The sequence below is a fragment of the Canis lupus genome, chromosome 12 (assembly GCF_003254725.2).
Source record: "Canis lupus dingo isolate Sandy chromosome 12, ASM325472v2, whole genome shotgun sequence".
In the NCBI taxonomy this organism is placed as follows: domain Eukaryota; kingdom Metazoa; phylum Chordata; class Mammalia; order Carnivora; family Canidae; genus Canis; species Canis lupus.
This window is the reverse complement of record NC_064254.1, coordinates 56,023,650-56,046,091: the sequence shown is the minus strand read 5'-3', so window position 1 is coordinate 56,046,091 and position 22,442 is coordinate 56,023,650. Positions and strand designations below refer to the sequence as shown.

General features: G+C 35.2%; 1 protein-coding gene and 1 long non-coding RNA gene across 2 annotated transcripts in view; one reads left to right on the top strand and one right to left on the bottom strand.

Moving 5' to 3' along the window:
• The window catches only part of LOC112658410 (uncharacterized), a 36,585-nt gene extending 24,300 nt beyond the window's left edge, over window positions 1–12,285 (top strand). Inside the window, exons 5-6 of the long non-coding RNA XR_007401320.1 lie at window positions 11,962–12,082; window positions 12,205–12,285. This is a non-coding gene — a long non-coding RNA (uncharacterized LOC112658410). The remainder of the gene's footprint in view (window positions 1–11,961; window positions 12,083–12,204) is intronic.
• Window positions 1–22,442, bottom strand: part of LOC112658411 (uncharacterized) — a 499,297-nt gene that overhangs the window by 386,132 nt on the left and 90,723 nt on the right. The gene's annotated exons all lie outside the window — the stretch shown is intronic.

The following is a 22,442-nucleotide window of genomic DNA, read 5'->3' as shown; positions in this document are numbered from 1 at the left end:
GAGAGAGAGAGAAAAGATATAAACTGTCAACATCCATAATGAAAAAGGATATTACTAGACCGTGAAGACATGAAAAGAATAATAATACAATAATATTACAAAAAACTTCATAAACATAAATTTGACAACTTAGACAAAATGGGCCATTTCTTTTTTTTTTTTTTTAATTTATTTATGATAGTCACACAGAGAGAGAGAGAGGCAGAGACACAGGCAGAGGGAGAAGCAGGCTCCATGCACCAGGAGCCTGACGTGGGATTCGATTCCGGGTCTCCAGGATCACGCCCTGGGCCAAAGGCAGGCGCCAAACCGCTGCGCCACCCAGGGATCCCAAAATGGGCCATTTCTTTGAAAAACACAAATTATCAAAATTCACCCAAATAGAAAGAGGTAATATAAGTAGTCCTATAACTATTAAAGAAATTGAATTCACAATTTAAAACACTTGAAAAGAATTTTCCAGGAAAAGAATTTTCCAGGATCGAATGTTTTCACATAAGAATTCTACTAAATATTTAAAGAATTAATACCAGTGCTATATAATTTCTTCAAGAAAATAGAAGAGATAACATTTCCCAATTCATTTTATGAAATCAGTGTTATCTTGGTACCAAACAGAGAAAGACAATACCAAAACTGCAGATCTAAATTTCTCATGAATACAGATGCAAAAATCCTTCACAACATTTTAGCAAATAGAATTCGGCAATATATAAACACCATTGTCAAATGGGATTTATTCCAGGGACTCAGAATTGGTTCAATATTCAAAATTCAATCACTGCTATCCATGACATTAAGAAAAATCACATGACTACATCAATCGATGCAAGAAAAGTATTTGATAATATTCATCATCCATTTGTGATTTAAAAAAAAACCTCAGATGGGATCCCTGGGTGGCGCAGCGGTTTGGCGCCTGCCTTTGGCCCAGGGCGCGATCCTGGAGACCTGGGATCGAGTCCCACATCCGGCTCCCGGTTCATGGAGCCTGCTTCTCCCTCTGCCTGTGTCTCTGCCCCTCTCTCTCTCTGTGACTATCATAAATAAATAAAAATTAAAAAAAAATAAAATTAAAAAAAATAATAAAAAAACCTCAGAAAAAACTAGGAATAAAGGAGAATTTACTCAATTTGATAAAGAGTATCTATATAATAAAGAAAACAAAACAAATAAAGCTAACATTATACTAAATAGTACAAGTCTGAATGCTTTCCCCCTGGTATCGGGAGTGAGGCCATGATGTCTACTCACAACTTTTATTCAACACATGCTACAAATTATATCCAACACAATAAGGCAAGAAAAGGAAATCAAAATATCAATAAAGTAAGAAAACTAGTTCCTAATTGCCAAAATCATGATTGTGCATAAAAAATCTCAAGGAATCTACCAAAAGAAAATCTGCTAAAATAGGGATCCCTGGGTGGCGCAGCGGTTTAGCACCTGCCTTTGGCCCAGGGCGCGATGCTGGAGACCCGAGATCGAATCCCACGTCGGGCTCCCAGTGCATGGAGCCTGCTTCTCCTTCTGCCTATGTCTCTGCCTCTCTCTCTCTGTGTGTGTGACTATCATAAATAAATAAAAATTAAAAAAAAAAGAAAATCTGCTAAAATAAATGATTTCAGCAAAGTCATAGGATACAAACTAAACATGTAAAAATGAATTCTACTTCTATGCACTAATAATAAATACATGGACAAGATTTTTTAAATAATACCATTCATACACCAAAAAGATGCAAATACTTAGGTGTAAATCTAAAACAAGTACAGAACTTGAATATTCTATATCTTCACTATATCAAAGTCCATATCCTGGTTAAGATGTAATACTATAGTTTTGCAAGATGTTACCATTGGGGAATACTGAGTAAAGCATACACAGGATCTCTGTGTATTATTTCTTATAATTGCATGGGAATCTATAATTATCTCTAAATTAAAGGGAAATTTTTTGAAATGGATATGTAGAAAGCTGGTGCTACATGCTTCTAGATGCTCATTTCTAAGCTCTAAGCTCCATCAGATATATCTGGAGGAACACAAACATTGATAACAGAAAAACCTGAATTTAAGCCCTTGTTCTGTCATTCATTCACTCTCACCTGTAAAATAAGGATATAATAATAATACCTGACTCAAAAGATTGGTTTTGGTTTTTGTTTATTCAAAAGATTGTATTTAGGACTAAATGAGATAATGTATGTAAAGTGCCTGGTAGGAAACTTAAATGTATAATTAACAAAGTGTTTTTCAAGATAAGTAAGCCTTATGGTGTATTATATTGACTACTTCCCTTGGAATTTCTTCCTTCTTATTATACTGATGCTCTTTAAACCATTATTCTGGCCTCTTCTTCATGATACTATCTGCTTCAAATCATTCACAAAATGGTCTACTATCCAAGATATTCACAAAAATAGATCTCAAAACTCCTAATACATCTTTACCTATCCTCCAGCCTGCCTTTAATTCTACATCCTCTCCATGCATTAATATCGTCTTATTTGCCAAATCCAGAATCATTGCAGAGATTGTAAACGGACAGCTATAGCTTCAATCCTTTAATCCAGGTGTAAGATAAGTTTTGACTATGCCATACAGGTTTGTCTGTTGTTTTTAGTTACCATCATTTCAAAATGAGTGGATTTTTATATGGGAAGCCAAATTTAAGACTCCTTTTTGAAACAGAATATAATGTAAGATAGCATAGGGCACATTTTTAAATGGCAGAAGTCTACCGAAGCCTCAAAGAAACTGCCTTCTTTAAACCAGACATGTGTTCTACAATTTCCAAAATCTCCACCACTCCCTAGTGTATTAAATATGGTCCAATGACTAAATTAATTACCTAACTGCTCTTCCTTTAATTGTTTGAATTTATAATCTCTATTAGAGGATTATTTGAACACTCCGCCCCCTCAGTCCACAGACCACCAGAAATGAGCCAGTTACATATGATTCCTTTAAATTCTCCAATCTGACCTTGGAGGATCTAACTACTAACTTGATTCAGACCCTAAATATCTCCCTTTTGGACCACTAAAAAGTGAATATCCTTATCTCTATTCCCTATACTGCCTCTAAGGCTATTTTCTTCAAAGCATACCAAAAATGTAGTATACTATGTTGGTGAGAATAAGTACCCTAAAACTAGACTATCTGAGTTCAACTATTATCTCTGCAACTTACTAGCTGTGAAACTTGCTTTCAGCCCAGATCTATCTCTGGTCACATTTATCTTAGATTTTGTATTGTTGACTTATTATTTCTGATATGTTGATGATAATGATGATGTAGGATGCAATAAAGTTTGTAGAGGCCTTTTACCAGTGCTATCTCACTCAATCTTCACAAGAAACCTATCAGAAATACATGAGAGCTCTCATTCCAATTTTACAGATTAGGAAACAGAATTTGAAGGGCTAAACAGCTTCCTGATTTATAACTTCAACTAGTGACAAAGTATATTCCAAACATATATTCTAACTCTTAAGCCTTAACTATATACATACTATTAGGCTTGGTGTTCAACCTAGGCCAGAAAAGAGGTTGTCTGTCACTAAATCTCCAATTCAAACTGATTTACTAATTTTCTTGAAAGTTAATTGGGAAAGAAAAAGAAGAAAGAAAGAAGAAAGAAAGAAAGAAGAAAGAAGAAAGAAAGAAAGAAAGAAAGAAAGAAAGAAAGAAAGAAAGAAAGAAAGAAAAAGAAAGTTAATTGGTTTCAACATAACTGAAGTTATTTGGAGATTCTCATTGTTTGACCTCCTATTAAATGAGTTGTACTGTAAATATACATACTATATATATATATATATATATATAGTATGTATATAACACAGAGCTTAAGAGCTCAAGCAGTGAGCCAAATATTCTGGATTTGAATCTCAGCTCTATCATTTAGCAACTGTGAACCTTTAGGAAGGCTGTCTAATCTGTGAGACCCAGGATTCAGATGTGTGAATTGGAGATAATAGTATCTATCTACTTCTCTGGGTTGTTGTGAAGCATCAGCAATTTAGTACCTACAAACTGCTTTGGACTATCACCATTGTTAAATTTAAAAATACTATTATATGCCTTGTTTTTATTTGGCCCCAAGGATTTTGACCCCTCAAGAGCACACAAACAAATATATAAGAAAGAAGGTGATAAACAGAAAATGTTAGGCTAAATTTATGGAGGGAACAAAATCTCCCGAACCTTCTCATTCACAGATGAATGGTGATATACTATAACTTCAGGAGACTAACCATGTTGTTTTCTGATTTATTTTCAAAAGCCATAGTCCTAAATGATCACTACTGAAATTCAGTTGCCATGCTTTTTGATAAGGTAGATCTTAAAAAGAAAAACAAATGTTATCATGCACCTTTAAGCACAGCGCAAGTGATGGTTATAAACTAACAACAGGCATAGACTTTCCAAGTAACTAAAATCCCAACATTTGGTGGTATTTATACATTTTTCTATAGACATTAAAAGGATCTGAGATGGAGATAACTGTATAAGACATATAAATAAAGACATTTTTATGTGGAGATTTTAAGCTTACCTCGTTTAGCTTTAAACATAAAAGGCAGAGAAAGCAGCAATCATTTTTAAATGAATTACCCTTTTCACATTTGAGGATTTATTGAACTGTAATGAATTAATTCAATTTAGATGTTAGAAAATATTTATATTTATATTGGGTATCTCATTTCAAAAAGTATATATTATTTAAAAGTCAAAGAAAAGGAATGTAATAGCACTATTCAAGCAAAAACTCTTCAGTCAAGTTCTACCTAAACCCCATCCATTAAATTAGTCACTAAATGTGGGTAGGTATTTAAATTTTGTAAAATTAAATGTATACTCTACTACCTTAGATATCTTATAATGCCTTCCATAGAACTTTTTAAAATGTAACTAGAAACTCTCCCACCAAATGGTATTTAGCACTTAGTCCAAATGAGAAAATAATTTCTTAATGGTATCATCAATATAAAGTTTAAGTCAAAGTTTGCAAATATATATATATATATATATATATATATATATGTGTGTGTATATATATATATATATATAGAGAGAGAGAGAGAGAGAGTTTTTTTTTAAGATGTTATTAATTTACTCATGAGAGATGGAGAGAGAGAGAGGCAGAGACACAGGCAGAGGGAAAAGCAGGCTCCCAGCAGGGACCCCGATGTGGGACTCGATTCCAGGACTCCAGGATCACGCCCTGGGCGGAAGGCAGGCACCAAACCACTGAGCACTCAGGGATCCCCGAGAGAGGTAATTTCATTTAAGGCTAAGATCAAAGTTGTATTCTATATTGACTTAAAAAAACTTAATGACTTAGTATATAAACAATGTTGGTCAGAGGATATTTAGAAAACAAGGTAAATTGATAGGAGTTAAATGATGACCATTCAAAAGATTATCACAAAGCCATATATTACCAGTTGCCAATTAGAGACCTAGAAAATGCATTTTTAAGGGTGTTAATATCAAGCTCACATCATCAACACATAGTGATTATTTATCCTGTTTCTATGGGGAAAATGCAGGTGGAAAAAATGTACCTCACTTAATTACGCAAAGATCTTGTTCTGTTTTGTTTTAATCTAGGAGCTCCTACTATGCAAAACACAAAAGTTAAGAAAAATTTAGGTTTAAGTACATACAAAAGTACCTACAACTCGAGGATTTCTCTCACTACACATTGGAATTTAATGTCAATAATTACCCATTTAAATCAATAATTAAAAGAAACTTTATGTAAAGTTTACAATACAATTTCACTGTTCTGCAGAACATTTAATACCTGGAACTAGGCCAACCAAAGATCATCCTTCATGATGGATTAAAAAATTTATAACCAATAGATCTAAGATGTGGAATCATGCCTGATTTGTCAGAAGCAGGGGTCTGAGCTCAGGCAACCTATGCCCGAGTGGATAAACCTAGCTTTCTATTACACTCAGTGTCTGATTTTGTTGCTCTAGATTTAGGATTGCAAGTACATTAATGGTTATAAGTGATTGGTCTATTTACTTAGCTTTGCTTCTTTGTGTAAATTGGCCATCAGAAAAAGTTTAACTACTAGCAAATAGCATAGAATAAAAATGTAAATTCTTAGGAGGTGAATGTTGTCTGAAAATAGAAGTTTAGAATTAATTAAAGAACAGATATAAACTGCAACAGCCCCACACAGGCTCAGGTCTTCAGCAATGGTAAATCCACCATAAGTGAGTATTCTATTCGTGAAGCACTCATTCACCAGGTGATGGATAGAACTTCAGTGAAAGTTTAAAACATGGTTAAGTTGTCTATATTTGTGACTATTTATGGGAATCATGACTCTTAGAAGAAGTACGGTTTATGAGAAGGCCAGCACTCACACTGTGGCGAAGCAACAGTTACTGAAGATTCCATTATCATGAGCAAAGTTTGGTCAAAGATAAAAGAAAAGGATAGGAGGTACTCAATGATACCAACTTATACTGAAGAAAAACCCCTTTGGCAACTTATGCACCTCAGAAGGAATTGTGAACGTTAGAGCAGGAGGGAAAGATCTGCTCTTCTGATCTGTGGACTTGCTGTAGGCTTGGTGATTAAGCTAGGCCGTCTCTGTCCTTCTTTATACCCCAGGGCATCAAAGGGCAAACATAAGGGCCTCTCATACAGGAACCGGCAGTTCAGTGAAATCTTGGGCCACAGCCAACATGTCTGCAGACTGATTTCCTAAGTGCTATGAGTCAAAAATTGAACAACATCTTGCTTTCCTGAACATCAATTAAAGATTCTGCCCATCAAAGATACTGCAAAGGGCCATCCACAGTGTTTGAGTTAGCATATTTAAGGTGAAGTTGTACAATTTATTTCCAAAGAACGTGGTATTTTTTAAGGTTTAATAAATCATTTAATTTCTTAATTTGTAGAATCACTGAAAGTTTAGTTTTTTTATACTACAATGTATTCTATTAAAATACATATAAAATACATAAATATGCATATTCTGTATCATCTTCTAAAGGTACTACCTTACTGTTTACCAGTCTAAATAATGCTGATTCATACACGTTGACGTTTTGTCATTTTTCACTAACTAAATATTTCCAAAGGTCTTGGTAGGTTTTTATAAATATTCCCTTACAATATTATTTCAATCACTGCCTTCCACTTAAACAAGTTCTTTTTTAAGAAAATATTGAAGAGGGATCCCTGGGTGGCTCAGCAGTTTGGCGCCTGCCTTTGGCCCAGGGCACGATCCTGGAGTCCCGTGATCGAGTCCTGCGTTGGGCTCCCGGCGTGGAGCCTGCTTCTCCCTCTGTCTGTGTCTCTGCCTCTCTCTGTCTATCATGAATAAACAAATAAAATATTTTTAAAAAAAGAAAATATAGGGATCTCTGGGTGGCGCAGCGGTTTGGTGCCTGCCTTTGGCCCAGGGCGCGATCCTGGAGACCCGGAATTGAATCCCACATCAGGCTCCCGGTGCATGGAGCCTGCTTCTCCCTCTGCCTGTGTCTCTGCCTCTCTCTCTCTCTCTCTCTGTGACTATCATAAATAAATAAAAATTAAAAAAAAAAAAAGAAAATATAGAACTTTGTCCTGATCTTTGACTGGAGTATCTAAAATATTTGGAAGTTTGAATAGACATTTTTACTGAAAATATTATTTGTTAAGTCAAAGTTTTCTTTAGTTACATTTCTTTAAAATGTACTATGTTCTACGTAAAGCTACATTTCTACTCACAATATGATTTCTACTTTTTTTCTCACTTTGGCATCCTGGAAAAATAGACTGCATTTTATAAAATACTGCCCTCATATTTACCTTAAATCATTTGTTCTCAAATATCTTTGCTACACCAACACAACTAAAAAAAAAAAAAACCTAACTCAGTCAGAAAAAGTGAGTGGCTTGCTAGCCAGTGATTTCAAGATCATTAAAAAAAATCCTCTAATGTTAAAACAAACAAAGAAACAAACCCAGTAAAAGAAAACATTAACTCTTCAGATTAGCCTATAAAAGGCCATTTAAAATTTTCCTTTTGGTTTTGTTTGGAAGGGAGTTCATTTATTTATATTTTATTTTTTAAATTTCTTATTTTTGTGTCTTTTTGTACCTATCAATTTACATATTTCAGGTTTAAATTACCCAAAGGTACCCATGCAAACATAAAAAATGTAGCTAAAATACATAAAACACAGCAGCAGAAGTCATCAGCATATATTACAATACCAAGTGGTACTTGTAAAGATGCTTCCAAACTCAATAGGTTAGATTTTCCTGCCAAGAATAATTAAGGCCTACACAAAACTCCACAAGTTTTCTTGTCACCAGTTAATGAACCTCAGAATTAATTTCCACAGTGCTGAAGCTATTCTGAGTTGTCCATATAGAAAAAAAGACTTAAACTGTTTAGGAATTTATAGATCATAATTGACCTCGAAATATACTTGAAAACAAACAACATTGAGTGCTACAGTATGAGCAATATACCTACTAAATATAATATTCATATTTCAAAATCATTGGTTTCACAGTTACCTCACCAAAACTAATGCAAGTTCTGTCTTCTCATTTTAATGGATAGGGATAGTGGGGTGGGAGCAGGGAATTGCTTGTGTGTTTTGGTGATGAAAGGAACAGCCTTTAACTATAACAGACACATGAAAGATGTTCAATGTCTCTCATCATCAGAGAAATATGTATCAAAATCACAATGAGATACCATCTCACACCTGTCAGAATGGCTAAAATTAACAACACAAGAAACAATAGGTGTTGGTGAGGATGTGGAGAAAGGGAAACCATCTTGCTCTGTTGGTGGGAATGCAAACTGGTGCAGCCACTCTGGAAAATAGTATGTTAAAGTTTTTTTTAACAAAAAGTTAAAAATAGAACTACCCTACGACCCAGCAATTGCCCTTCTAGGTATTTACCCAAAGGACACAAAAATAGTGAAATAGTGATTCAAAGGGTATATGCAGCCTGATGTTTATACAAGCATTATTAACAATAGCCAAACTATTAAAAAAAGCCCAGATGTGCTTGAATGAATAAAGAAGATGCGTTGTATGCACACACACACACACACACACACACACACACAGTGGAATATTACTCAGCCATCAAAAACAATGAAATCTTGCCATTTGCATGGATGGAGTTAGAGTATATTATGCTAAGGGAAATAAGGTCAGCCACAGAAAGATAAATACCTATGATTTTACTCATATTTAGAATTTAAGAAACAAAACAGATGAACATATAAGAGAGGGATAAAAGAAAAAGAAAAAATGAGAGAAGGAAATAAACCATCAGAGACTCTTAAAGACAGAGTACAAACTTAGAGTTTTTGGAGGGATGTGGGTTAGGGGGTAGGATAGATGGGTGACCGGTATTAAGGAGAGCACTTGTTATGATGAGCAAAGGGTATTGTATGTAAGCAATACATTACTAAATTCTACTCCTGATACCAATATTGGACTGTATGCTAACTACCTGGAATTTAAATAAAAATTTGAGTGTGCCTGGGTGGCTCAGTCGGTTAAGCATCTGCCTTCAGCTCAAGTCATGATCCCAGAGCCCTGGGGTTGAGCCCTGCGTCCAGCTCTCTACTCAGCGGGTAGTCTGCTTCTTCTTTTCCCTCTCCCCCTCCCGCTGTTCATGCTCTCTCGCTCTAATAAAACAATAATATCTTTTTAAATAAATAAATATCTGAAAAGAAAAAGGAAAAAAATAAAGTAACAGCCAACTAGATAGGAAATGCCAGGGACTCCTGGGTGGGTCAGTGGTTGGGTGGCTGCCTTCAGCTCAGGTCGTGATCTCAGGATCCAGGATCGAGTCCTGCATCAGGCTCCTGAGGAGAGCCTGCTTCTCCCTCTGCCTGTGTCTCTGTCTCTCTGTGTCTCTCATGAATAAATAAATAAATCTTTTTTAAAAAAAAAAAGATAGGAAATGCCAAACACAGAAAGATTTTTACAACTGGAAACATAGTTTAGATTATGTTCCCTGATCATGTGTACATGTGTACTGAGTACTCCTCCTGTCAGTGAAAGGTGCATTTCTCTGCGAAACCATGGGTTAGCCGCATACTAGGTGGTGCAATTTACACCAGTGCTACCACCCTGAGCATGCACTGCCCTTTAGAATCTACAGAGTGCTTTCAAAGTCATGAACTCAGTATCCTTATGGTCATGGCATCAGCTCTGTGAGTTAATAGGTATCATAATTATCCTCATTCTGTGGATGAAGAAACTTGAGGCTCAGAAACATCAACTTATTCCATAACACCAATATACAAAAGATTATAATTTTGCTTAAAGTTCCAAACCATATTTTGAAGTACCACTGACTGGATCTGTCCCATTACACACTGACACTGAGTGTGACCTGACTATCCTGCTGCTTGAGACTATACCACTTTCCAAGGCAGAATGCCACCTCCACATGCAACAGCACAGTAAGCAAAGTACTGACTCCACTACTTCTTGGTTAGATTATCCTGAATCCCAGTTCCTACAATTAATAGCCACCTTAATAAATAGCTTGGAAAATTAAATTAAATGTGGTTTTATTTTTTTAATATTTTATTTATTTATTTATGAGAGACACAAAGAGTGAGGCAGAGACACAGACAGAGGGAGAAGCAGGCTCCTCGCAGGGAGCCTGATGTGGGACTTGATCCCGGGACCAGGATCACGCCCCAAGCCAAAGGTAGACACTCAACCGCTGAGCCACCCAGGTGTCCCTAAATGTGGTTTTAAAAAAACTGCATTGCAAATCATGAAATGCTGCATAAAACTTAATTCATTCAGTATACAAATATTAAATGTCTTCGATGTGGGAGATACTAGGGATATAATGCTTAGCAAGACAAATACGGTTTCTCACCTCCTGATGCTGGTTGATTGTTACTAGTCTGGACGATGATTATTAGTGATCTTAAGTTGATTAGCACACTCAAACAGAAATCTATAACAAAGTAGCAATTTCATAAAACCAAGACCAGAAGCGAAATGAGTAACAGAAAGAGCACAGAATATGTGAGAAGGTATTTTCATTTATTTACCCCACTGGCTGGATGCTTAGAGGACAGTGTCTTGTTTTAGATACTAGCAAAGAAATCATGTGAACAATTTTGAAATGATTCATAGGAAAGCTACAAATCTGGTTAATTGGTTGGAAAATAACATCAGTAGAAAAAAAATTAAAGGACCATGCTTTTTAACCTAGAAAACAAAAAATTAAAAGAAGCTTAATAAGAGTTGTCAGATGAATTCAGTTATGTAAATTTTCCTTCTTTCTGCCTCCACTGAGGACAAAGAAACTCAAATTGAAGCATAAAGGTTTGGTTAGATTGGAAGGGAGACAAGAGGGTCCTACTGCGAGAGTTCTTAAATAAATGATTACCCTAAAAATTAAATTGAAAATGTTCTTCCTCTCTCTCTCTCTCTCTCTCTTTCAGTAATAAGTGACATTCTCTTGTGTCAGAAATTGTGTGGATATGGAGGAATAAATTCAGTGATTTCTCAAGACCCTACAAGCCCAACCACAATTAGTTGGTGCTTATTTCTCGACAATTAAATAAAAGGATCCATTATCTTTCATTCAAATTTATTCTGAAAAAGAGTGGGACAGGGAAGGAGGAGCTGGTTTTAACAATTATCTTCATTTTTATTAAAGAACCCTGCATGGAAATTAGACAGTTGTTCTACATGTCCTCAGAGGCCAATGCCACAAAGAACTAGCTTAAAAGAGAAAACATGGAAGATCTGAGTTAGAGGACTCCTAAATACCAGGCAGGGAAAAAGCAGAGTGGGTCAATGAGCACATATTGAACATTAGCAGGGCTTGACGAATGAGAACAGAAGTATCAAGTGGAAATAGATTTCCCCGACAGGGGACATTTGTTATTCCGAATATATGATGTAACTTTTTTTAAAAAGATTTTATTTTTCAGTAATCTCTACACCCAACGTGGGGCTCAAACTCACAACTCTGAGATCAAGAATCACATGCTCTACTGACTGCCAGGGGCCCCACATGCCAGCCAGGGGCCTCAATATTACATAATTTTCAAGGTAATATTTTAATCTGCTTTTCAGTACATTTTATATAATGTCAACTCAATATCATGATTTCATGTCTTCTCTCTCTCTCTCTCTCTCTCTTTTTTTTTTTTCTTTTTAAATTTGTCTGGAAGACAAAGATCTGGCTAAATTCCTCCCCAACACACCTACTGAGAGCATCAAAGAAAGCCTAGCATTGGTTACTGTGGTATTTAATAGAGCTTTTTAAATATTCAAATAAAATCTATTATGTATCTATGATGCTTATTTCAGCAGTTTGGAGACAATTATTACGTAGGAATTCCACTTATGTTCTATTTATTTATACCCCACTTCTTTTTTAAAAGCTTTGAGATTGTTTTCCAAAAAAAGGCCTCATAATAAGGCTAAGAAGACAAACACATAAAATCACGATAAGGTGGAAAAAGAGAACTCACAGGTGCTAATTGTAAGGGTTTGTTTTAAAAGCAGTTCTAACTGACTTTTGATCTTTTTTACCACCCAGAGTAAAAAAAGAAATATAATAAAGACCTTATAATGATCCCAGCGAATAAGTATTTCTATTTCTAAGGGAGAAGAGCTTCTTATAATAATAGTTACTGATTTCAACTTTTCTGAAAATAATAGGATTATGTGTTCACTGAAGATAATTTGGAGAGCACAAAAAAACATAGAAAAGCAGGAAAAAATCATCCAAGATCCTGCCCTCAGAAGTAGCTATTTTTTATCACTTCAGGATATTCCCTTCCAATCTCTTTTCTGTGCATTCTATATGATTCAAACCAAAATATTTAATTTTGAAAAATCTTTGTTAAGATGATGTTAAATTAAGACATGAATCTTTTTAATGACTGCATAATGCTTTGCTATGTGAATACAGTATATTAACCATTCCTTTAATGTAAGCTATTCATATTATTCTAAGTTTTTTTTTTAACCATTATAAATGATGCTTTACTAGGATGCCTGGGTGGCTTAGTTGGGAGAGCATGTGACTCTTAATCTCAGGGTTGTGAGTTCAAGCCCCACATTGTGTAGAAATTATTTAAAACAAATAAAATCTATTTTAAAAACAAATGTTTTATTGAACATCTTTATGCATAAACGTTTATCTTTATTTCTGAGAACTTCCTTTAAAGGGAGATACTCTTAAAATTGAAATTACTTGGTCAATGGGTAGAAACATTTTAAAGATTCTTCACATGGTTTTCTATTAAAGATAAATGTCCTAATGGAATGCTATACAGCTGTACAAAAAAAAAAAGTGAAGGAGATTTCTATGAACTGATATGGAATGATCTCCAGAAAATATTGGTAGATTTTTTAAAAAACAAAATACAAAAAAAAAAGTATTTTCCTTATTTTTCTTTCTTTGTTACCCAGAAAAAAAAAAATCCATCTTGAAGGGGCTTCCACTGGTCAAATCTGGGCCAGTACAGTACAGTAATGAATGGTAAGCCATTTTTAAAAATAGGAATTCATGAATCCATATAGACAAATGAGAGATAAAGGAAAGAGTGCTTTTGCTTGTAGTAGAGTGCAGAGGGCCAACTGGTAAATACAAAGAGAGTAGTGAAGTTGAAAATGAGCATTTTACAACAATCACTGTAAAGTTTGGAAAGAGCAGGATCATCAACAGTTGCTAAATCTCAGAGATTTTTTTTATGAAGAGTAGAATATTTGTGTGATTTTAAAGTGTAAAAGTACAGAAAAAAATGATAACTAGATTATGAAGAAATCAGACCACCTCAATCAGGTAGACAAATTAACATTACCAGTGAGGGTCAGATGAACATCATGTGCCTTCAGATGTGGTAATCTGAGAAGTACACATCTGGTTTCAACAGATAACATAAAGATTAGAATAATGAGAATCATTAGACAAGCACAAAATGTGAAATGTTCTATCAAAGAAAAAAGGAAATTCTATATTCTTCAAAGATGTCAAGGTCATAAGGACAAAGTGGGGTACCCCGGGTGACTCAGCGGTTTAGCGCTGCCTTCAGCCCAGAGTGTGATCCTGGAGTCCCGGGATCAAGTCCCACATCAGGCTCTGTGCATGGAGCTTGCATCTCCTTCTGCCTGTGCCTCTGCCTCTCTCTGTGTGTGTCTCTCATAAATAAATAATTAAAAATAAATAAATACGGACAAAGTGGGGCTGTGTGGAAATGTTCCAGATGAAAGGAGGCTAAAGAGACATGACAACTTAATGCAATATCTAATCTGAGACTGAAACCTGTCCTGTACTGAAGGGAAAGAAATCTCTATGAAAGATTATTGAGTCAATTGAGAAAATTATAAAATGAATAGTAGATCAGATAAAAATTATCATATCAATATTAAATTCAGTAACATCAATAACTGTACCATGAATATATAAGAGAATATTCCTAAGGAAATATACTCTGATGTGTTCAGGTCTAAAAGGTCATGATGTGTGCATCTTAGCCTCAAATAGTTCCACACAAAAGTTATAAATTAAATGAAGTAGTAGGGTAGCCTGATTGGCTCAGTTGGTTAAATGCCTTAGGCTTGGGTCATGATCTCAGGATCCTGGGATTGAGCCCTAAATCAGACTCCCTGTTCAGCGGGGAATCTGCTTCTCTCTCTTTTCCCCTTCCCCTGCCGGTGCGCCTTCTCTCCCAATCTCTCTCTCTCTCTCAAATAAGTAAAAAAATAAAATAAAATAGAGTAGTATAGGGGATCCCTGAGTGGCTCAGCGGTTTGGCGCCTGCCTTTGGCCCAGGCAGGAGTCCCAGGATCTAGTCCTGCATCGGGCTTCCTGCATGGAGCCTGCTTCTCCTCTGTCTGTGTCTCTGCCTCTCTCTCTCTATCTGTGTCTCTCATGAATAAATAAATAAAATCTTTAAAAAAAAATAGAGTAGTATATTAACAATAGATAGATCTGGATAAAAGTTATACAAGTGTTCTTTGTACTAATCACATTCTTGCAATCTTTCTATAAGCATGAAAATTGTTTGCAAGTAAAAAGGCTAAAAATTTAATTTTAAAAAAACTGACTGTTCCAATTTACTCTCCTACCAACAACTGTTGAAAGTACCTCTCTTGTTTCGTCCTTACCAACAGAGTATTGTTTTTTGTAATCTGCTATTTTGATAGGAAGAAATAGTATTTTATGTACATTTACCTGCTACTGAGGTTGAAAATGTGTCTATATATTCAATAGAAATCTTTATTTGTCTTACCTGTAAATGATTTTTCCATTTCCAGGCACAATTTTCTTAAATAAATGATTGTAACTTCGATAGCTCCATTGACTCATGAACGTTATCATGAACAAAATCTTCAACTACATTTTCGTAGAATATTCAGAATTGGGTTTTATAGGGTTGTTCTCTTCAGTAAATTCAATAAAGTTGAAGGTAGGCAAGAAGTCAAGATACATATAATTCCCTTCTAGAGGGGCCAGTTTTCTTTTTTAATTACCCATGTAACTCCAGGTAGATCGCCACTAGATGGAAGTAGTGCACAGCGCCCTAGTGGAAGCAGCTGGAACATCTCAGATTCCCTCTAAGAAGCAGTCATGCATTCATTCATTCAATTAACCTTGTAAGTCTTTTTTTCCAGGTACTGTGCTAGACTGTTGATTTTTTGCACCTGCAGCCTTATAGATTTTAAAATATGGATTATTAATATTTTAATAAGAACTAATTTCCTTTCTGAAAATTATTCTAAAATGTAATTATTTGAACATATATCAAATATACTTAAGTTTTTTAAAACAAATTTAAATCCCATAATTAATATATTGCCTCACTATATGTTAGCTATTCAATTAGCAGCACAGTCTATCCCTCTAAATTACCAAAAGTAATGCACTGTTTTTCACCCTGGACCCTTTAGCCTAAGATCAAAACAATCTCCACCTTCCTTGCTGGATAAGTCACCTCTCTGTAGTATCCCAGTTTAAGAAAGAGGCTCAAAGAATATAAGATTGTCCACACCTCTCTAATGGTTTCACTAATGGTTAATACCTCACAGACCTCAATTCTACTTTCAGGTAACACATGCCCTTCTTCTTTCCAGGAATAGTTGTTCTTTTACCCAATCAAAAGGAGCCATTGATCTACTTTTTATACATAAATAGTTTAATTTTCTTCATGACACTGGATCCTTCTAGTAGAGCTTTTTCATTTAAGGAGCATCTGAGTGGTGCAGTCAGTTAAATGACTGACTCCTGTTTGGCTCAGGCCATGATCTCAGGGTCCTAGGATCAAGCCCTGCATTGGATTCTGTGCTCAGCAAGGAGTCTGCTTAGGACTTTCCCTGCCCCTCCCTGCCCTGCATGTTCTCTCTAAAATAAATAATAAATCTTTTTTAAAAAAGAACTTTTTTCATTTAAAAATAAAATACAATTAATTTACTAAGGAACAGACCTATAACTCAAGCACTTAGTAATATGTCTTACCTTTTAACTGGACAAAGAAATTTAGCAGTTTTAAACAATTTGAGTCAGCAACAGGAAGTCAGAGGGTACCAAAAAAAATGATTGCATCATACCTTGTGTTACTTGAATTTTAATATATTAAGTAGAACAAGAAAGTGTGATGAGATATCAGGCAAATATAGATACTCTTTTTAATAAATGCTTTTGATTATGAATAAGGCAAGCAACAAGCAATCAGATTTTCTTTACTGAAAGGTTTCTTTTTGAAAATTATTCCAAGGCACCTGGGTGGTTTAGTAGATTAAATATCTGCCTTAGGCTCAGGTCATGATCCTGGGGTCCTGGGATGAAGCCCCAAATTAGGGCTTCTCCCTCTCCCCATGCCTGTTACCACTGCTTGTGTTCTCTCTCTCTCTCAAATAAATAATCTTTGTTTTTAAAGAAAAGAAGATTAGCTCCTCATCCTTATGTCTTTGAATGCTCTACTTACGTGACATGTATTTAAAAATTAATATCTAGGGGCACCAGGGTGGCTCAGTAGATTAAGCACCTGCCTTTGGCTCAGGTCATGATCTCAGGGGTAGGAGACTGAGCCCTATGTAGGGCTCCATGCTCAGCACAAGGTCTGCTTGAGATTCTCTCTCTCCTTCTGCTCCTCCCTCTGCTCCCGTGCTTTCTCTCTCTCTAAAATAAATAGATAAAATCTTTTTTAAAAAATTAATATCCAGGGATCCCTGGGTGGCGCAGCGGTTTGGCGCCTGCCTTTGGCCCAGGGCGCGATCCTGGAGACTCGGGATCGAATCCCACGTCGGGCTCCCTGCATGGAGCCTGCTTCTCCCTCTGCCTGTGTCTGTGCCTCTCTCTCTCTCTCTCTCTCTGTGTGACTATCATAAATAAATAAAATTAAAAAAAAAAGAAAAAAAAATTAATATCCATACATTGAACAGCATTCAGGTTTACTATTATATTGTCACAACAAATTTCTAAATTAAATATTATTTGTCTATATTTGTGTAGAAGTTGATAATTTTTGTTTTGTTTTCAGGACATTTGACTTCATTAACACATTGCTGCTCTTCTATGTTATTTTCTCTCCCCATTTCTTGCTCCCACATATCCTTCTTGTCACTTCAGTCACTTTCCTCAACTCTCTGCATGGCCTGAACCTAAGACCTCATTATCTCTGTTGCAGACATTTAGTGGTTTCTTAATACCTCTCTTGAGATCAGGAAATAAAAATAAAGCATGAGGCCAGCTCACAAAGAAAGAGCTCAATAGTAATCCTCCAAAGAAGGGGGTAAAAATTATTACTATTGCTGCAAACCACTGATCAATTAATCTACTGTTCAACAGGATTTCCATAACTTTTAACTTTATAAGTTTCTATAGCAGTGAATAAAGTCAAGAACTACAATTTCCTGCCTTCACCTTCACCTCTCTACCATCTCTTCCTCACATTTCAGAATTACCTTCTTCTTTATAAAATTTAAGAATGACCAATCAAAAATAAATAAATAAATAAATAAATAAATAAATAAATAAATAAATAAAAAGAATGACCAATCAGGTCTATCTCATGTTTTAAATCCTTCAGTGGTTCCCCATTGACCTTAAGTTCAAATTTTGTAACATAGTTACAGACCCTTTCAAAATCTGACCTCTATTTGGCATTCCAGCTTCACCTCTTTTCAGTCACCTCCATCTCACACTTGCTGGACAGCATCCTAAATTTCCCTCAAGTACCATCCTTATTCTGGCCTCTAGTCTTTTGTATGGCTATACCCTGTGTCATTAACATGCTTCCTAACTTTTATATATTTCAAAGTCCAACTTGTGTATTTTCCTAGGTAGCTTTTCCTGATCTTGCTGATAGTACTTATTTTGTCTTTTTCTGTATCTCACATATTATATTATTTCATTTACTATACTGCAATATAGCTAACTTACATCCTGTCTCCCATACTCTGTTACAGTTCCTGAAAGACAGAACTAAGAGTTACATTTTGTGCCACTATAGGATAGTGCCTGACCTATAACAGGGGCTCAATATCAATTTAATTGAACTAAAAATGCTATTCCGGGGCACCAGGGTGGCTCAGTCGATGAAGCATCTGACTCTTGATTTAGGCTCAAGTCAAGATCTCAGGATTATGAGATCAAGTCAGGCTCTGTGCTAGGGGTGGAGCCTGCTTAAGATTCTGTCCTTCATATGCTGCTACACCTTCTCTTAAAAAAAAAAAAAAAAAGCTATCTCATCATCAGTTTAACAAAGAATCTCTTCTATGAGTATTTACCTTAACACTTAACAGGCTACTCCATTTCTGGTCAATTTGGTTCTCTTTGTAAAAAAGAAACAATCTTTTTTTTCTTTCTTTTTTTTTTTTTTACATTTACATGACCACTAAATATTCAATATTACAAACGTGGGACCAATGATAGAAATGGTTATGCTTGATATTACCCTCTCCAGAGTCCCAATTATAATTTAAAATTGTTCTTTGATATAATGGAAGTACTCATAATTAATAATGCTCATTATTATTAATATCTAGTATTTATTATCTGCCTGACATTAGACTTTAAGCTTTTATATGATTATCTAATTCAATTCTCAAAACAACTCTTCCCCATTTCTTATTTAAATAGATCTGTGTTGATGTGGCCTCCAGGTCACTTTGAAAATAAATACATTAATTGGTTATTTATTTCATGGCAGTACACATAAATTGTCCTCAGAAAGCATTTGTCCAGTATCCCTAAGGAGAATAAATCAGGATACAGACATTAAAATGTATTTAAGCCTTTTTCATGAAAATATTTGCTTCAGGGGAATTTAATGTCTTCGCCCAGTGAGTCTTCCAGGCTAGCTTTAATACATGAGTGAATTAAAAACATGAACAAATGGCAATGCTGCAAGCATGGCAAGTTTATTGACTTTTGTCATGTAGGAATATGTACTGGATAGGACAGTTAATGGCAAAAATGCCTGGTGCAGTAGACTCTGCCTTGTTTGACATACTGATGTAAAAATGAGTATTATTGATTAATTTTTTTAAAGACAATTTTCTAGAGACTAGATTAGAATCTGAAAATGCTATTAACCTCATAGCAATGGAAAAAGACTCTAATTCTGTTTGATGGAGGCAGCTGACGAGAAATTCAGGTTAGGGCCAATCATTTTACAAAAATTAGTTCACTATACCAGTTGCAATAGCAAGCAATATGGTTTTGAACATCCTCCAACTGGATTTGATGTTTCTGGAAGCTCTGAAACACCAGTGGGAGAATATGTGAATAAGTGTCAAATTCTCAAAGCATCCTCTTCCCCCCCCACCCCGGAGGGTTAAGAGAACAAAAAGGAGGAAAAGATAATGCTTGCTTGTTTATACATTCATTGTTTGTCAAATAAGAATACTCCTTCACAAATGAAGAATCCTTCTGAACTTTACCAACTCAAACATGTAACTCAAGGATTATTTGCATAGAACTGTTTGATTTTCTGCTTTTTTTTTTCTCTGTTTTATTTTGGTAAATCATTCTTTGGGGAATACTGAAATAAGGAGTTTTCATTAATTCTAGCAGTTTGAGGACTAGAATTATAAAGGATAAAAGTGTAAGATTAGAATTGCCAGAGATATGAATTGGTTTAAAAAGAGGAAATCTGTGATTAAAACTAGGATAAAGTTAGCTATGAATATATGTATTTTACATGAGAAGTGGTAGGGCAGGGTTCAGAAGATTTGAGTTTTACAAATTTAATTACCCACCCAAATTATCTAGCCAAAAATTAATCTTCTGGATTTATAAGATAATACAGCTCTTTTATTAAAAGTATACTTTCATTTTATTCAAAATAAGATAGTTCCTAACAAAGAAAAAAAAAAAACACATTTCAAAGTTAATTTTTAGAGCCTCCTTTAAAGGCATCAGTGGTAGCAATAACTTGAGTTAACATTAAAGTCAGTAGTTAAAAATATTAGAGGCTGGGGTGCCTGGGTGGCTCAGTCAGTAAAATGTTTGCCTTTGGCTCAGGTCATGATCCCAGGGTCCTGGATCTGGCCGCAAGTTGGGCTCCCTGCTTGGCAGGGAGTCTGCTTCTCATTCTTCCTCTGCCCTTCAGCAACCCCCACCCCCACTCATGTTGCTCTCTCTCAAATATATAAACAAAATAATATATATATGATATGATATGATTCATATCATATCATATCATATATATATGTATGTGTATATATATATGACCCAGACACCCTCTCTGCCTCTCAGCCCCTTCCCCAGTACTGTGTGGGCTGGACCTCACCCACCCCCCCAACATGTGAAGCCAGTGATGGGCGTGTACATCCACACCTGCGTTCATCCTGTGACCCAGGGCTGTGCTGGCTGGGCAGCTGGGTGAGAAGGAGAGGCATTCTGTTTTTCTGCAAATGTTTTAATGAGTTCATTCTTGCCCCCACCTTGCTAGGGTGTTGCTGGCTGTACTGGACTCACTCACTGTATGTACTTACTGGCAATGATGTCAAATGTAATTTATTTTGACATTTTCACAATAAAGCCTTGAAGATGGAAAAAAAAGTGTGTGTGTGTGTGTGTGTGTGAAGCTATGAATATATTTTTAGTGAAATGAAATATTTGTAAATATGCAAGTTTTTATAACTCAAGAGAACTAAATTGAGAAAACCAGAAAATAAGAGAGAAAAATATATAAACCAACAATTCACTCAAAGGATGATAATTTCCACACAGGTATAATGATAAAAATAGTCTTCACTAATGATTAAAACACAGAGCAAAACATCAATATGGCACCACCTAATGAAAGTAACATAATTTCAAAATACTGATATAGGAGAGAAGCTGTGGTAAAACAATACTTGCACAACCCTTTCAGAAAGCAATGTAGCGGTCACAAAGATTTTTATATACTTTTGATATGTTAATACCACTTTTCACAATTTATTTTGAAAAAATAATCTGAAAGAGAGAACAGGTATAGGGATACAAAAAAAACTGCACAAAAATGAAAGATATATTCCATGTCCAACAATATGTACATGATTAAATAAAGTATGCTAGAGTAATATAATAGGACTTTGTATAAGTAAAATTTCTAAATAAGAAGCCTGTGGCAACATAAATAAATATACAAAATAGGTTAAAAAATAAGTATAAGTATATATCTATAATATGATTAGAATTATGTAAAAATTACTTATACTCAAGCGACCAGAAAGGAAAGTGAAAAACTAAATACTCGTTTTTTAGATATGAGAAGAATATTCCAGGTTTTTAATATCCATCACATTTATATAAAGCATGTTAAAGATAAAAGAGAATTTATATAAATCATCTTATGTCCGATATTAAAACAGCCACTCACTAGAGCAATACTAGGACATTAACAGAACCGGTTTCAAGCCTTCTCCTACAAGTTCTTCGGGCTAGGGCAGTCCTGTAATTTATTTTGGCTTCAGGCAACTATTTTATCTGTAAAACAATAGGAATGTTATATGAGTAAGTCTCAAACTTTAATCCTGCAATTCCTTGTTCAAACTAAATCTTACTTAAAATTGGTGAAAGTAGAGCTCCTGTGGCTGATGTGTATGTAAAAAGGATAGTGCTCAGAAGGCTAGTTCCCTTCCTTCTCCCCTCCCTAAATGCTACTTCTGAAAGCAACCTCTGAGAAGGCTCTGAGGAATGCCAGTAAAAAATAATGAATTAAAGATTTTGATGGTCCCTTTATATCTGAAGTACACGGTTATTAAAATATTAAGGTTCTCTTCTATTATAATTTTTCGTGTGTGTTTGTGTGTGTATGTGTGTGATATCCTTCACTAGATTGTAAAGATTGTTATGTTAGAAATTGTTGCTTATAAAATTGGCTATCTAAATTTCCTTTGCTGTGGGGCACCTGTTTGGCTCAGTTGGTATAGCATGTGACTCTTAATTTCAGGATTGTGAGTTCAA